This window comes from Apteryx mantelli, chromosome 17, assembly GCF_036417845.1.
Source record: "Apteryx mantelli isolate bAptMan1 chromosome 17, bAptMan1.hap1, whole genome shotgun sequence".
In the NCBI taxonomy this organism is placed as follows: Eukaryota; Metazoa; Chordata; class Aves; order Apterygiformes; family Apterygidae; genus Apteryx; species Apteryx mantelli.
Window position 1 is genome coordinate 420,647 of NC_089994.1, and position 15,692 is coordinate 436,338.

Below are 15,692 nucleotides of genomic sequence, written 5' to 3' on the forward strand. Positions count from 1 at the left end.
GGGTAGTTCTAACTGTGGTTCTAGCATTACCCCCATGGGGTCCTGTTGCGGTTTCGGTTTTTACAACTGGCCGCACATCCAGAGGTGAGGGTTCTGGAGGGTACAAATCACCATCGTCCTCTGAACTACTGCTGTTTCCCCATATATCTCCGTCCCATTCGTCCGGGTCCTCCACCAACATTTTTCTAATCTGAGCTGCTGTGGGGGGCTTCCTTGCTGTTGAAAGGATGAGTTCTAACTTGTTTTGTAATTTCTGATTTCGCTCTTTCTCTAATTTCAATTTTCTTTCAAGATCTACACACTCCTGCACCTTTTCTTGTAACTGTTCCTTAGTTTTTTGATGAGTCCGATTGGCTTGTTGGGCCGCCAGTAAACAGGCCCCTAAGATGGCACATATACCGCCTTTTCCTTTCCCATCTCTTTGGTTACCTCTGACTTCCTCTATCCTACACACGACAGAGGCTTCATTTTCCCAATTATCATTTGCCCAGTCAATCCCAGGGCTTGAGGGTCCGCTTCCGTGCCTTCTCAATAACTCGTGCAACGACATAGTTCAAAAATATTTCTATCCGGTTACCCCAGCTTATGCATCCACTAAGTCTGTATCCTATCCTATCCTTATCCTATCCTGCCGACTACGCCAAAAACTGTCACGCTGTCATGCTATGAAGGTTCGATAGCAACGACTGAGACAGTAATATAATAATAATAAAAAAGATGTTTATTTCCTCACACAAGTTCTTGGATTAGTAACATCCATTAAAATAATGCGATTACTAATTTAGGAAGGATAACACAAAACCATCAGTTACTAATTTAGAAAGGATAACCTGAAACCGTCGATTACTGCGTTATTAATTGGAAGGACTGCTTATCCCTACTTGAAAGCTTTCTTGTTCACTCTCCTAGTGAGAGGGCTCTCAACCTCGAGGAGTTACCTTAACCCAGCGTCCCAGGAAAAGGGGAGGGGGGGGAATACTCACGGTCCAGCCGGAGAGGATGATCAGGTCACGTTCCCGTCCCTGCTCAAACTCTCCTAGCTCCCAAGTCTCTTTTTATACGGCTGGGGCTCTGGGCAAACACTGCTTTTGCTGACTTTTAGCAAGTTTCGCAATCACAGGACTGTCTGTTTGTCTGCTTGGGAGGACCCTGCTAGCGAGGCAAGACCACAACACCTCCGTATTGCTTCTTCCCTCCCCGGGGGTCCGTGCAGATTCCAGGTGGCAGACCTCTTCAGTCTTGTTAATGCTGCCATTCCGCAGCCTTGCGCATATCAATCCTTGCGCATATCGGTTGGTAGACGACTTTAGTCCTGTTAAGTCCTCTGTTCAGCAGCTTTGTGCACGTCAGCTCTTGTGCTATCAGCTCTTGTGCTATCAGTTCTTCTGCGTATCAATTGACAAACTTCAGTCCTGTTAACTCTTCACTCGCCCGTCACCCTTCTTCAAGGACTTTCCCTGAGTCAGCTTCACACAGCTGTAGATTCTATTAAAGCAACAGATACAACATGTTCAGAATTGCCACTGATAAAAGCACTTGCTGCAGCAAATTTTCTTCCTTTTGAGCTCAAACTAGCAATTAAGTGCTTTCAATAATAATATCTTTATGCAGCAGAGAGTGTGTTTTTTAATATGGTAATTGGGGATACTGAGGCTAGAGGCACTATAGGTCAACACTTAGTCCATGACCAGCAAATTTTTTGAATAGGCAACCCTTTGTGGTCAAGGGCGGACCACGATATCTTCCTATCGCTCCCTCCTCCGCCCTGCAACTGGATAAAACTTTCCGGCCTTCCCCAGCTCGTTTGTTCCTCATGTTGCAAAAGGGTGGTATGCTTTGTCTGACACGGGTCTCCTTTGTGCCCCCCCTCCTTTCCTCCCGAATTCTCTCCTGACTCCACACCCACCCGGCCACCTTGTGAGCCATGGGTGCACATGGACCCGTAGCGGGCTACCTGGGAATGCAGCTCCCTGCCTCCCCCTTCTCCTCTCACCCACAAAGAGGCATCTCCACACCCGTATCCTGCCCACTACGCCAAAGGTGACGGCAAGGTGGGCAAGAGAGGGTCAGATGCTAGCTGAGAGAAACAGTCAGAGTTGGTGAGGGGTTAAACAGTGCAGATTTACTAAAGGACTTGCACTCCAAGCTGCATGAGGAGCCCTGGGAAGTGCACGGAGGCGGTGCTGATGGGAGGCTGCTGGACGCATGGGTTGGAAGCCCAGGCGAGACTCCACTTGATGCATCCTAAGGGCCCCTTCGCTCTACTGCAACTAGTTCCTTCTCTCAGCTGTGCTAACCTTGAGAACCTACTGTCTGGGAAGCAACTAGGTGTTGTTGACACAACTGTTGTCCCAAACTGGGGATTCGTTACCTGGTGTGCAATGAGTCAATCTACACAGAAAGTTGAGATACCGTTTTATTTCGATGTTGCACAGAATCGGGTGCCAGGTGGTAAATCCACAAAGCTAGCACACCAAGTATTTCTTTCTTTATCATTCTATTTATACAGTTGTTCTCAGCCAGAAGCTGCCTCTTGTTCCGCCCCTATTACATGACTGGTTAAAGTATTTGCATATTGCTTCCACTGCAGTTCTCACTAGTGGGGAATGTCTGCCCACAATTAGGGGTCTTCAACCTAGTGGTGTGATTTTTAGTAGTATAATGAGGATAGTTCACTTTAGGTTAGAGCTAGTTACTGTTTTCTGCTGACTGACTAGATATATATGTATTTCCAAGATGTTCCTAACTGGAAGGACGAACATCATGGCAAAACACTGAAGCTCAGCGTTACAGTTCTTGTTTGACTGGAGTAGGCATGCAAGAAAGCAGCAGGGGCCCAAGAGAAGCTGTGGCTGCTTCCTTGATGGTGTGTGAACCTTGTCAGGGGCAGGGTGATTTTTGTGCCAATGTCTGAGGAGACAAGGTGTCAGCTTGTAAAAAAGAGGAAGTGCCAAAAGCCAGCTATTGTTTTCTGGACTAGGCACGCAGGACAAGAGGAGGGGCTGAAGACAACTTCTCTGCAAGAGCAAATCTCGAGTGCTGGAGAGAACTGGAGAGGTGTGGTGAGGCGGGAGCAGTGTCCGGGTCTGTGAGCGGGGCCTTGTGCCTGCGCGCGGCCCTTGTGCCATGCTTGTTGGCGTGCCAGTGGCGGGGTGGGGGCGTCTGGGGCGGGGGCGCTTGTCCCTCTTGCCGGGGAGATGGTGCCTGTTGCCGAGGCCACTGTCAGCGTTGCGCGGGGTGGCAGCGAGTTCCGTGTTCCGGTCGGCGTGGAGGGAGGCTGCCCTGGCTGCAGGCTTGGTGTCCTGCTGGGCAGCCGGCGTGCTGGCGGGGGGCCCAGCACCGTCATCGGCCTGCGGTAGTGCGGGGGGCGCTGAGCTGTCCCTGGGCATTGGGGCAGAGGGAGCTGTGGGCATTTCCTCACGGCAACTTCTCTCCTCCTTTGCTTTGCTTTGTGCGGTGGCCGAGCGCGGCGCTGAGCACCTCCCGAGGACATGCCGGGTCCACGCGGCGCAGGCGAGCGCGCCGGCGTTGGCGTGTGGAGGGGGCCTGTGCTGTGGCAGACGTAAGCAGCCACGTGGTGGGCCCCGGAGGGTTGGGGGTGATGGGGGGGGGGTGGGAGAGACCCGAGGACCCTTTTGGGTGGTCCTGCCTGGTGCTTTGGGCATCTCCATGGAGTGCCCCAGGGCAGCAAAAAGGGCATCCCCTGGGGCCGGGCACTTTGGGTGAGGGGGCTTGTTTCTTGGGGGGCTGGCACTGGCATCAGCCACTGATGGCCGCGCTCCTCTGTGGAGGAAAAAGGATGAGCAGGGAGGCACTGCGGGGCGGAACATGGGAAGGTCGTAACGGGCGGAGCACTGCTGCCGGAAAAGAAGGCAGGGCTTTACAGCATTATAAAAGAGCAGGACGCGCTTCATTAAACGCCATTTTGCCACTCCTCATATTGGTGTCTGTGTGGTGATGGTCCGGGGTCTGGGGGAAGGCCCCGTGCCTCCTCGGTATGAGCGAGAACGGTAACAAGTGGTGACCCCGACGTGATACCGAGGAGGCGGCTCGGCTGGCGCAGGCGCCGGGAGCGTGAGGAAGGGATCCGGATCCGGAACCATGGAGGCCATATGTAAGGTAGTGATGGCCTGCGCCAAGGAATGGCGGGCGCCGCTGAAGGCGGGCGCGATACGAGCGTGTGTAGAGAGGCTCGTAAAGGAGGGAGCGATTACTTCTCCTATGGAGATCCTGCGGGAGGAACTGTGGCTGCAGTGCACAGCAGTGCTGGCGGAGTCCCCGATGAACGGGGGATCCGCGAAGGATTTAAAGGTGTGGGGGCTGATAAGAATGCTCCTGCGGAGCGCGAGGGAGGCCCCGGCGAAAGAACAGGAGAGTGGGGGCGGGGAGGTTCCAGTGATCCTACCGGTGGAATCCCAGGAGCCGCCTCCGGTGTATCCCTGGCAAGATCTCGCACAAGACAGAGAGGGATGGGGGGTCGACGGGACCGAACCCGAGGATTGCGTGCCTGGCGCAGTTTTGAGGAAGACGCTTAGTGAGGAAGATAGGACCCTGCTGCCGTGGGCCCCGGCAGAGGAGGGTGCTGTAGGCGGGGAGAGTCAGGCACTGCAGCGAGGGAGGAAGGGTAACGGCCAATCAGAGCGGAGAGACCAGAGTTCGACCTTGAAAGGAGGGAGGAAGGTTCGGGTGAGATTGCCAGTTGAGGAGGAGAGCGGAGAAGATAGCAGCGACGAGGAAGGCGGGGGCTTGCGAGAAGTTACGCGCAGGCTGCGGGGGTGTGCAATAGGAGAGACGCAGCCGAAAGGGAGGCCGAAGGGCGGAGAAGAAGTAACAACATCCCCGGTCGACACCCTATTGCGTGCATTAGAGGAAATAAGGCGGGAGGTCGAAAAACAGAGGGACCTGCTCAGCGGAGCAAAAAGGGGAGCGGCCCCTGCCAAGTCCATACCACTCACTGACTGGCAGCTAATAGCCGATTCGTGTGCCCTTCAGGGCTTACGGTTCGAGCAAGTGCCGCAAGTCTGCCCCGTAAGGGCAGTACCGGGGGAAGGGGTCCAGTGGGTGGCGCTCAAGCCCGAGATAGTACAGAGTCTGATGACCTCGGTGAAAGAGAACGGGCTGAAACATCAGCAAACTCAGATGTTGTTGGATAGTGAGCATGCCCAGGCGTGTACGCCTTACGACCTACGGCAGCTGGCGAGGGCGATACTGTCACCCACGCATTGGATGCTGTGGAAGGAGGCATGGCAAGGCCGTTGTGCCACCCTAGCTGCAGCTGCCGCCAGGAACCCGAACCACCACCTAGCAGGTACCACACTGGATCGCTTGGTGGGGCGAGGTGCAAACCTCGCATCCCCGAACCAGCGAGCGACAGCGCTCAGAGGCCGGGAGGTCATGGCCACAACAGAGGCTTCGCAGGCCGTGTATGAAGAACTCGGGAAGCTAGCAAAGGTAGAGCCACCCTGGACAAAGATAAAACAGACACACGCAGAGAGCTTCACTGAATTCTGTGACAGGCTCCAACGGGCCATTGCAGAGTCAGACTTGCCCCCTGAGGCCCAGGGTCCGGTCATGATGGAGTGCCCCTGGCAGCAGAGTGACGCCATGACGCAGGACATCCTGAAAACGATCCCTAAAGGAACACCACTTTCGGTTGTCATCCGCACGGTACTGCAAAAACAGAATCAGGGAACAGCAGCAGCGCAGGCTCTTGTCACGGCGGTGGACCAGATGAGAAAGGGACCACAGCGTTGCTTCTCTTGTGGATATCACAGGGAAGAGGGTATGCTGCGGTAAAACGGGAGGAGCAGATAAGATGGGTTCCAATGAAATGCATAAAACCTGACCTAAATGCACGTACGGGAGGGTCTGGGGTGTAACTAATCATTCTTGGTGAGATTCCATCTTGAACAGGGCGACGCCAGACGGGATGCTGCTGCATGGCTGCATTGATGTTTATCGCCGGCTTCATGATTCCGGGGACCGCAGAGTCATACTGGAGGAGATGAGCACAGGCGCACAGAGCAGCTCACTACTGCATCCTGTTCAACCCCGAGGCGGGGCCGACAGAGACTTTCCTGACGGGGAACAAGTCAACACAGGGGCGTGGATCTTGTCATGGTTTGATTAGAAATGGCTTATAACACTAGGCTTGATAGCACTCACAGTAGTAATAGCGATATGCTGCGGCTTGCTAATTCTGAATTATTGCTTACGGCATGTACGGCTTAACTGCTTGATAGACATGAGCATAGAGTATATCAATTAATAGTACAGGAAAAAGAGGTTCTAGAAAGGGGGGGGAGATGTGGTGGATCTTGGGAAACTGCATAGACAAGATATTTGCATGAGAAGCGGTAGACTAGGCGTAGCGGAAGATCACGCGGTGTGACGCGCAGCCTAGGGGTGGAAACGAAGTGCACCTGTATGTAAGCTTGCACGCAGCCCACAATAAACGCCATTAGACAAATGGCTAACTAACCTGTTTGGCAATCTACCACAGTGGCTAATAGGACTGCTCGCTGAAGGCTTGCGCATTTTGCTAATCCTCATAACTATAGGCTTATGCTTGTGTGTAATACTGAGCTGCGTTAAGAAAGCCTTGCTGAAAGTAGCGGGCCAAGTCTGGATTGCTCGAAAACAAGAAGGAGAACTTCTGGAGGAATGGCTGGGCTTTGGGGGGGGGGATATAGTCTGTTGGAAATGAGCAATCCCGCCTATGCCTTTAAGGTTTTCCCTGAACCGACGAAGACAAGGACACCGCCTGCGTTAAGAAGCGGAAGAAGGGGAGGCAGCACACAGCTCCGCTCACGAAGCTACTAATGCAAGGAACCACCCGATGGCGGTCCCGTCGAGACACGCCGCACTTCCGCGTGTTTTGTTGCGTCCCGCTCGATATAACGAAACAACGTTGATGGGAGAGGGGGAGATGTGGAGGAAAAAGGATGAGCAGGGAGGCACTGCGGGGCGGAACATGGGAAGGTCGTAACGGGTGGAGCACTGCTGCCGGAAAAGAAGGCGGGGCTTTACAGCATTATAAAAGAGTAGGACACGCTTCATTAAACGCCATTTTGCCACTCCTCATATTGGTGTCTGTGTGGTGATGGTCCGGGGTCTGGGGAGAAGGCCCCGTGCCTCCTCGGTAAGAACGAGAACGGTAACACACAGGTGTGTTTATGGGGATTTCCATAGTCCAGAACTTGGCTGAGGTGTACAAAAAACCTTACTAACACATCGTTAATGCAGATTATCTCCAGTATTCACCCACGTACTGTAGGAAAGGTGGTCTGAGGAAATACAAGCCTGCTCTTTTGGAGACTGAGGTCGCAAGCCAGAAACTCATGAGCAATAACTGGAACCAATCCACACAAGATGTAGCCCAGTACAGCACATATAGGACAATGACTCTCCTGCTTCAGGTTTCCTGGCATCCCTTGAACATGGTCTGATTTCACTTAGGGTGCCTTAAAGACAGTTTGTGCCTAAAGGCACATCTCTGCTAAACAGACATGAGGTAGGTGTCCACTTTACCTCCTCCAGAAGGATCTTCGCTGATGGTTGAAGTGATGTTAATTAGCCAGCTGCCTTGTGTCATGATGTGAATACTGATGGTTGCACAAAAATGCATGGACATTCTACCAGAGTCAGAGAGCAATAGTAAGGACTAGTTCTGTTGAATTCCTTCAGAGGGTTGAAAAAGAAGGTACGTTCACTGCTTGAGCAGAATTCCTTAGGGCATGACTAGCGTGTTGAGACTCAAATGGTAACATGCACTATCCTTCTCAGTCAGATTTTCATTTCCAAATCAACACTTCAAAAGTGGATGTTTAGGCAACCTAGTGACTAGTCTTCCTTTTTAAAAGGGGCAAAGATCAGAAATATGAATCTGGAGGATATTTCCACCAACTCCCTCAAATAAATAAATGGAGCTCGCTATTACACACTTCAGTAATACATTCTGAGTTAGATATCAACTGTCACTCCTTGAGAGAAGCATTGACTTTGAAAGGAAACTTTCCCCAAAAGGCATAAAAGGGAATACATTGATATTGAACATACCAGTGATCGATATGGATGTGTACTGATAACACTGTGTTTCTAATGCTATCACAGGTGGCTTTATTCTGTGCTTCAGGTCCTGTCTACGTGACGTATATGAAGAACAAAAAAAATGTGACGGAGTTTATCTTCACACAAGATGATACATTAGCAAAAGTATGCTTCACATTCTTCTTAGTCTTCTATGCCACTGTTATTCTTGGAAACCTGCTTATCATCATCACTATACAGAACAGTCAACAGCTGGACTCTCCCACCCCATACTTCTTCCTGAGCTACTTGTCCTTTGTAGATATCAGTTACTCTACTGTCACAGTTCCCAAACTCATTTATGACCTTCTTGCTGAAAAGAAGACCATCTCTTTTGTGGGCTGCATAGCACAGCTCTTTGGGGTCCATCTCAACCATGGGGAGGCAAAGAGAAGTGTTCAGGAGGGACTTTTCAGGAATGTTGTTCTATTTTTAGCATGGCTGTTCAGAATAGAACTGAAAATAAATCCAAGGTTTCATGTAGCTCTCATCTTTCTTTGGAAATTGTCAGTCAAAAGGATGTGAGGATATTGTCACCAGTCAAACCCAAGCATTTGGGGTGGTATTGTGGCTTTTACCTTTAGACACCTTAGAGCTGTGTAAGTCTCAGTTCCAGGCTTCTCCTGGCATTAGGAGGAATAACTAAGTATTTTGAGAGGTTATGCTTTCCCACTAGCTCCTACGAGCTTCAGAGAGTGGTGTCTGCTCACGTTTCTACACAAAAAAAGTGATGGTGGTGCTAAGCTTCCAAGAGAAAGCAAATCCTTCAGGATGGCACAGCACAAGCAGGTTTCATCTCACATATATTGGTGTGCTGACATGAGGTGCCTCAACTTGAGAGAGCTGCTGAAGACAGCAATAACCTTTGAGGGGACTGAGATTCGTTGCATGGTAAAATAGGAGCATGAGAGGAGCAGGATGCTGCACTAGGTGTCTGCCTTACAGTGAAGGGTGACATACACTGTACTAGACTTTCCAAGGCTCCCAGGAACACTGATGGACACAGAGGTCATTCCCCGATGCCAGGCATTAACTCTGACTTTCATCAGTCTGTGCCAACCTGGTGTCTCTGGGAACGCTTCATTTAAAGGAGCTCTGCTAACACCTTTCCAAGGCCTTGACCTTATGTCATAGCTGAGCTTTGTAATCTATCAGAGCAGCAATCCAAGCACGGTTAAATACCATAGTCAATGTTGGAGCCACAATCCAGTTCAATTATTGGGACATTTTTCACCGCTTTATTTAGAGACTGGATGAAGTTTCATACTTTGGCCAGTCATCTGGTGCTTTACACTATAAAAGTCTAAGGAATAGGTATCTCAGTGGAAATATGGGGATCCAATATCTCTCCATACTCCATACGATATAACCTAATTCCTAGCTGAACACTGAAAATTTCCCTAAAATTCTTAACAGTACTGTTCTTGATTCATCGAGTTTTCCTCAACTGTTTGCAGCAGGGAAACCCCCAAATGCCCCTAGGACCTCCTGACTCTGGGCAATGCTGTTCTACCGCAAAGAGACTTACTTTAGCATTGCTGTCATGACAAGTGATTCAAGGCAGGGATTTTCCCAAATCTCCTCCTGGAACTGAGATTTGGGGAAGGAAAGAAGAGGAACAGGATTCTGGATGTTGGATCAGAAGGCTTTCTTAGAAAAGCAAACTGTAGATTTGAAGAGACAGCAGCTCTTTAACATTTTAAATTCCCTAATTTTGTCTGGGTTTCTCAAGGTGGAGACTAAGGGATAGGTGAATGCAGGGCTTAGATGAATGCGGGGCTTATGAAAATCTGTTCTTTTTGATGATATTTGTCAGAAAGCATATTTAGGTTTGAGATTGTGATTCTTGATTGAAACATGCTGCCGGTTCTGCTGATGCTTAGCTCTAGATGGCTTTGACCATCTTAAACATCAGCACAGAGAGAGGTGTGCAGACATGACTCATTGCTGTGCAGGGAAGCTCTTTGATGACAACCTACCTGTCTTTTTCTGGAAGAGTAGTATTGTACATTGCTCTTCCCAGAGACCTGTAAACATACACAGTAAAGTAAAATGATGCCTGTGATTTCTTTTCAAGCTATTTCTTTCCTTTGAGCTGGGATTCCACTGAAAAAGACAATTTTGGACACCTCAGAAATCTGGTTTAAAAATCTCACTTCTCTGTCCAAGATAAGAACAACACAACATTGATACGTGTAAAAACAGTGAACTTCACATATCTGATGATACTTAATAATCAGAAACAAGAGATAAACCTTGAGCTTCAGCCTCTGCAGCAACAGAAAGATGACAACTAGCAGGACCATAAGGCTACATTTTCACATTCTTTTTCCTGCATTTTAGGACCGTCAGGCCAGTGGGATAATAGTGCATATAGTCCAAATGCTTTTACTACCCCGTGCATATTCTAATTTTAGCGTTACTGAGATAAACGGCTTCTGAGATAGTGATGGCCTTTAATCATCACTACTTGATCAAAATTCAGACTATAACATACTGAAGATAAGTTTTCTCCCCAGCCGTGTGTCTTTGGGCAAAAATAATGATGTTTCGCAGTCATATTGCCTCTCTGTAAAATATGCTGGCAGCCGTTTGAAGAAAAGAGACTTGTAAAATCCTTCTTTAGAATCACAGAATCACAGAATCACTGAGGTTGGAAGGGACCTCTGGAGATCATCTAGTCCAACACCCCCTGCTCAAACAGGGTCACCTAGAGCACATTGCACAGGATTGCATCCAGGCGCATTTTGAATATCTCCAGAGAAGGAGACTCCACCACCTCTCGGGGCAACCTGTTCCAGTGCTCTGTCACCCTCACAGTGAAAAAGTTTTTCCTCATGTTAAGATGGAAGTGTCTGTGTTTCAGTTTGTGCCCGTTGCCTCGTGTCCTGTCGCTCGGCACCACTGAAAAGAGTCTGGTCCCATCCTCTCGACTCCCTCCCTTCAGATACTTGTACACGTTGATAAGATCTCCTCTCAGCCTTCTCTTCTCCAAGCTAAACAGGCCCAGCTCTCTCAGTCTTTCCTCATAAGAGAGATGCTCCAGTCCCCTAATCATCTTTGTAGCCCTTCACTGCACTTGCTCCAGTAGTGCCACATCCCTCTTGTACTGGGGAGCCCAGAACTGGATGCAGTACTACAGGTGTGGCCTCAGCAGGGCTAAGTAGAGGGGGAGAATCACCTCCCTCCACCTGCTGGCAACACTCTTCCTGAGGCACCCCAGGATACCATTGGCCTTCTTGGCCACAAGGGCACATTGCTGCCTCATGCTTAACTTGGTGTCCACCAGCACTCCCAGGTCCTTCTCCGCAGAGCTGCTTTCCAGCAGGTCAGCCCCCAACCTGTCCTGGTGCATGGGGTTATTCCTCCCTAGGTGCAGGACCCTGCACTTGCCTTTGTTGAACTTCATGAGGTTCCTCTCCGCCCACCTCTCCAGCCTGTCCAGATCTCTCTGAATGGCAGCACAGCCCTCTGGTGCATCAGCCACTCCTCCCAGTTTTGTATCGTCAGCAAACTTGCTGAGGGTGCACTCTGTCCCTTCATCCAGGTCATTGATGAAGAAGTTGAACAAGACTGGACCCAGGACTGACCCCTGGGGGACACCGCTAGCTACAGGCCTCCAACTAGACTCTGTGCCACTGATCACAACTCTCTGAGCTCTGCCATTCAGCCAGTTCTCAATCCACCTCCCTGTCCACTCATCTAGCCCACACTTCCTGAGCTTGTCTATGAGGATGCTATGGGAGACAGTGTCAAAAGCCTTGCTGAAGTCTAGGTAGACAACATCCACTGCTCTCCCCTCATCTACCCAGCCAGTCATTCCATCACAGAAGGCTATCAATCAGATTGGTTAAGCATGATTTCCCCTTGGGGAAGCCATGCTGACTACTCCTGATCACCTTCTTGTCCTCCACATGCTTGGAGATGGCCTCCAGGATGAGCTGCTCCATCACCTTTTCAGGGATGCAGGTGAGGCTGACTGGCCTGTAGTTCCCTGGGTCCTCCTTCTGGCCCTTTTTGAAGACTGGGATGACATTGGCTTTCTTCCAGTCTTCAGGCACCTCTCCTCTTCTCCATAACCTTTCAAAGATGATGGAGAGTGGCTTAGCAATAATGTCTGCCAGCTCCCTCAGCACTCGTGGGTGCATCCCATCAGGGCCCATGGATTTGTGGGTGTCAAGTTTGCTTAAATGATCTCTAACCCGATCCTCCTCCACCAAGGGAAAGTCTTCCCCTCTCCAGACTTTCTCTCTTGTCTCCAGGGTCTGGGGTTCCTGAGGGCCAGACTGAGCAGTAAAGACTGAAGCAAAGGAGGCATTCAGTAACTCTGCCTTCTCTGCATCCTTCATCAACAGGGCACCCACCCCATTCAGCAAAGGGCCCACATTTTCCCTAGTCTGCCTCTTGCTACTGATGTCTTTGAAAAAGCCCTTCTTGTTGTCCTTGACATCCCTTGCCAGATTTAATTCCAAACGGGCCTTAGCCATCCTCATCGAATCCCTGCATACTCTGACAGTGTTCCTATATTCCTCCCAAGTGGCCTGTCCCCCTTTCCACTTTCTGTATACTTCCTTCTTCTGGTTGAGTTTTGCCAGGAGCTCCTTGCTCATCCATGCAGGTCTCCTGCCTCCTTTGCTTGACTTCCTACTCATAGGGATGCACCGCTCTTGAGCCTGGAGGAAGTGATGTTTGAATATTAACAAGCTCTCTTGAACACCCCTTCCTTCTAGGGCCCTAACCCATGGGATTCCTCCAAGTAGGTCCCTGAAGAGGACAAAGTTTGCTCTCCTCAAATCCAGGGTTGCGATCCTACTTAGTGCCCTGCCTCCTCCTCGCAGGATCCTCAACTCCACCATCTCATGGTCACTGCAGCCAAGGCTGCCCCCAACCTTCACATCTTCCACTAGTCCTTCTTTGTTTGTTAGTACGAGGTCCAGCAGCACACCTCTCCTTGTTGGCTCCTCCATCACCTGTGTCAAGAAGTTGTCACCAATGCTCTGCAGGAACCTCCGGGACTGTTTGTGCCTAGCTGTGTTGTCTTTACAGCAGATATCAGGGTGGTTGAAGTCCCCCATGAGAACCAGGGCCTGAGATTGTGAGGCTACTTCCAGCTGTCTGTAGAAGACCTCATCGACTTCCTCTTCCTGATCAGGTGGCCTGTAGTAAACACCCACAACAGTGTCACCCATGCTAGCCTGCCCTTTAATCCTCACCCATAAGCTCTCGACTCGCTCTTCATCCACCCCTAGGCACAGCTCAATACATTCCAGTGCTCTCTCACATAAAGAGCAACTCCACCACCTCGCTTTCCTGGCCTGTCTTTCCTAAAAAGCATGTAGCCATCCATGACGGCACTCCAGTCATGCGAGCTATCCCACCATGTCTCTGTAATGGCAATGAGATCATGGCCCTGCGACCGCACACACACCTCTAGTTCTTCCTGTTTATTCCCCATGCTGCGTGCATTGGTGTACAGGCATTTCAGGGAGGTGATCAAGCATGAAGGTTTCCCAGGAGGGATACAAGAGGATCCCCCATAGCCACATCCCATGCGCACTTCCCTGGCTGCATTCACCTGCTGGAGGTGTCCCGACTTGAGGTGTGTTTTGCCAACTACCCTGTCACTATAACTCTCCCCTTCCCCCGTCTTTCCTAGTTTAAGGCCCTCCTTACCAGGTTGGTCAGCCTGTTGGCAAAGACACACATGCCCCTCTTAGTGAGGTGGATCCCATCTCTCCCCAGCAGTTGTTGATCTTCAAACAGGGTCCCATGGTCGTAGAAACCAAAACCCTGTTGCCAACACCAGCGGCGCCAGCCAGTCGTTAACTTGGAAAGTCCGTCTCCTCCTCCTCTCATCCATCCCCCTCACTGGCAGGATTGAGGAGAAGATGACCTGGGCTCCCAGACCCTTGACCACCAAAATGGATGCAGCACAACCCGTTGGGACAAACCTCCCTGCAGGATATAGAGCCACAGCTTCCTTCCTGGGCCCAGGAGTCTCTCCAGCACATGCTCGGCTCTCTCCGTTTTTTCCCTGGAGCCTCTCCCAGATTTCTGAGTTGCTGATGCTGCTCACTGGTGGCCCTTACTGCTGAGAGGCTGCACTGTAAGCATGACAGTTTCTTGCAGGCTGGCAGGTGGAAATGCCCTCCCTTGGTCCCACCGGGCAGTGAAGATGGACTCCAGAGCCAGGAAACCCTCTTGGCAGCAGCACCAGCAGCACCAGAAGCACAAGCAGCAGCAGGACTTGTTTTCTCTGGCTGTGCCAAGTCTCTGCTACAGCCAGCAACTTGGAAGAGACGGTCAGCAAGGCAGGGCCAGATGTGGAGGAAGCTGTCATGGCATACGCACTTCCAGAGCATCAGAAGCAGGAAAAGAAAAATTATTTTACAGACACATGGCTTGGAACCCTTCTCTCTCCAGGGCCTGTGCTGAGCCACAAATAGAGGTGCTGAGAGCTTCTTCTTGGTGTGGGACAATTTCATTCTGGGACAGTGGTGGATGCCTTCTGCGGAGGAGGCAAGTGCTTCTGTAGGCCCTTCAGCAAGAGGATTCATCTGTTGCTCGTTCCGAAGGGGAAGGAAACACACAGCCACACCACCAAGTCCATACTTGTCAGTTCCCAGCACACTCTCCTTCCTAAGATGCAGGTGCAAAGCCCAGGCTAAGAGGCTTCTGAACCTCTTGAAGCCAAAGAGGGCTGCACTGATGCTCCCGTCATCCGGGGCAAGTGCACTGCATTGGGTAGCGCTGCCCTGCCAGGGAGTGCTGGGCAAGCACCTAGGCAAGCAGCAGCCCTACTTGGAGCACTACCATTCGACACCAGTGCTAGCAGCAAGGAGAGAGAGCAGGAGGGAGGGCTTTTCAAGTGAAAGGGTAGAAGATGCAGAGGAGCAGGAGCGCCTGGGCAGCAGCCCTCTCTGAGGGGACACAGTGAGTCAAATGTAAAACCAGATCAGCAAAGGTTGTGCCCCTTGAGGGATGCTCACAGTTTTACAGCTCGGGTGGTTGTTTCCTTCGTAAGCGCTTAGCTGCCTTGGAGCTTCTCCAAAGTCTGGGGTAAAGTGTGTGTGGCGCCTTCAGCTGTTCGCTCTCGGCTCTTCCTGCTGCATCGCACAGCACTGCACTGCACAAAGGGGAAGGGCAGGAGCGCTCTCTCCTCCTGATTTTCTTGCCTGCTGTTTGCTTGATTTCTGTTTGCAGCGGGCAGAAGCAGGAAAAGAAAGACGACGCTCCCGTGGCCGCTTGCTCTGCGATGGACGTCTGCCAACGGCCATCTGCCAGGGCAGCTTTTGGATCTGCGCTCAGAAGGGCAGGCTGTGACCAGCCTCTGGCAGCTCTCCGTCGGGAAGAAGGCCCATTACCGCTGCCGATCCAGGCAAGCAAGCCTGGCAAGGGAGTTACCATTGCCCCAAGCCGATTTCTTGTGTTACAATGCCAGACGCGAGCCTTTAAAGCAGTGCAACGAACACGCCGGTCGCATCCGTGCCGAGGGCGCTGAGCCTCGGCGGGGCGAGCGGGAGAGCGCTGGGGAAGAGCAGCGCCCTGGGCTGGAGCGCCGCGGCTGCGGGGCACGCTAGCACAGGCTGCGGCCGGGCGAGGCG

At 51.2% G+C, this 15,692-nt stretch overlaps 1 long non-coding RNA gene across 2 annotated transcripts; it reads left to right on the forward strand.

Moving 5' to 3' along the window:
• The first annotated feature begins 4,016 nt into the window (after positions 1-4,016).
• LOC136993553 (uncharacterized) lies at positions 4,017-6,481 on the forward strand. Of its 2 annotated transcripts, XR_010885926.1 has the most exons (3): positions 4,017-4,119; positions 5,593-5,782; positions 5,914-6,481. It is a non-coding gene; the product is annotated as an uncharacterized lncRNA (long non-coding RNA). The 2 variants fall into 2 exon arrangements; XR_010885927.1 differs by lacking the exon at positions 5,593-5,782.
• Positions 6,482-15,692: the final 9,211 nt, after the last annotated feature.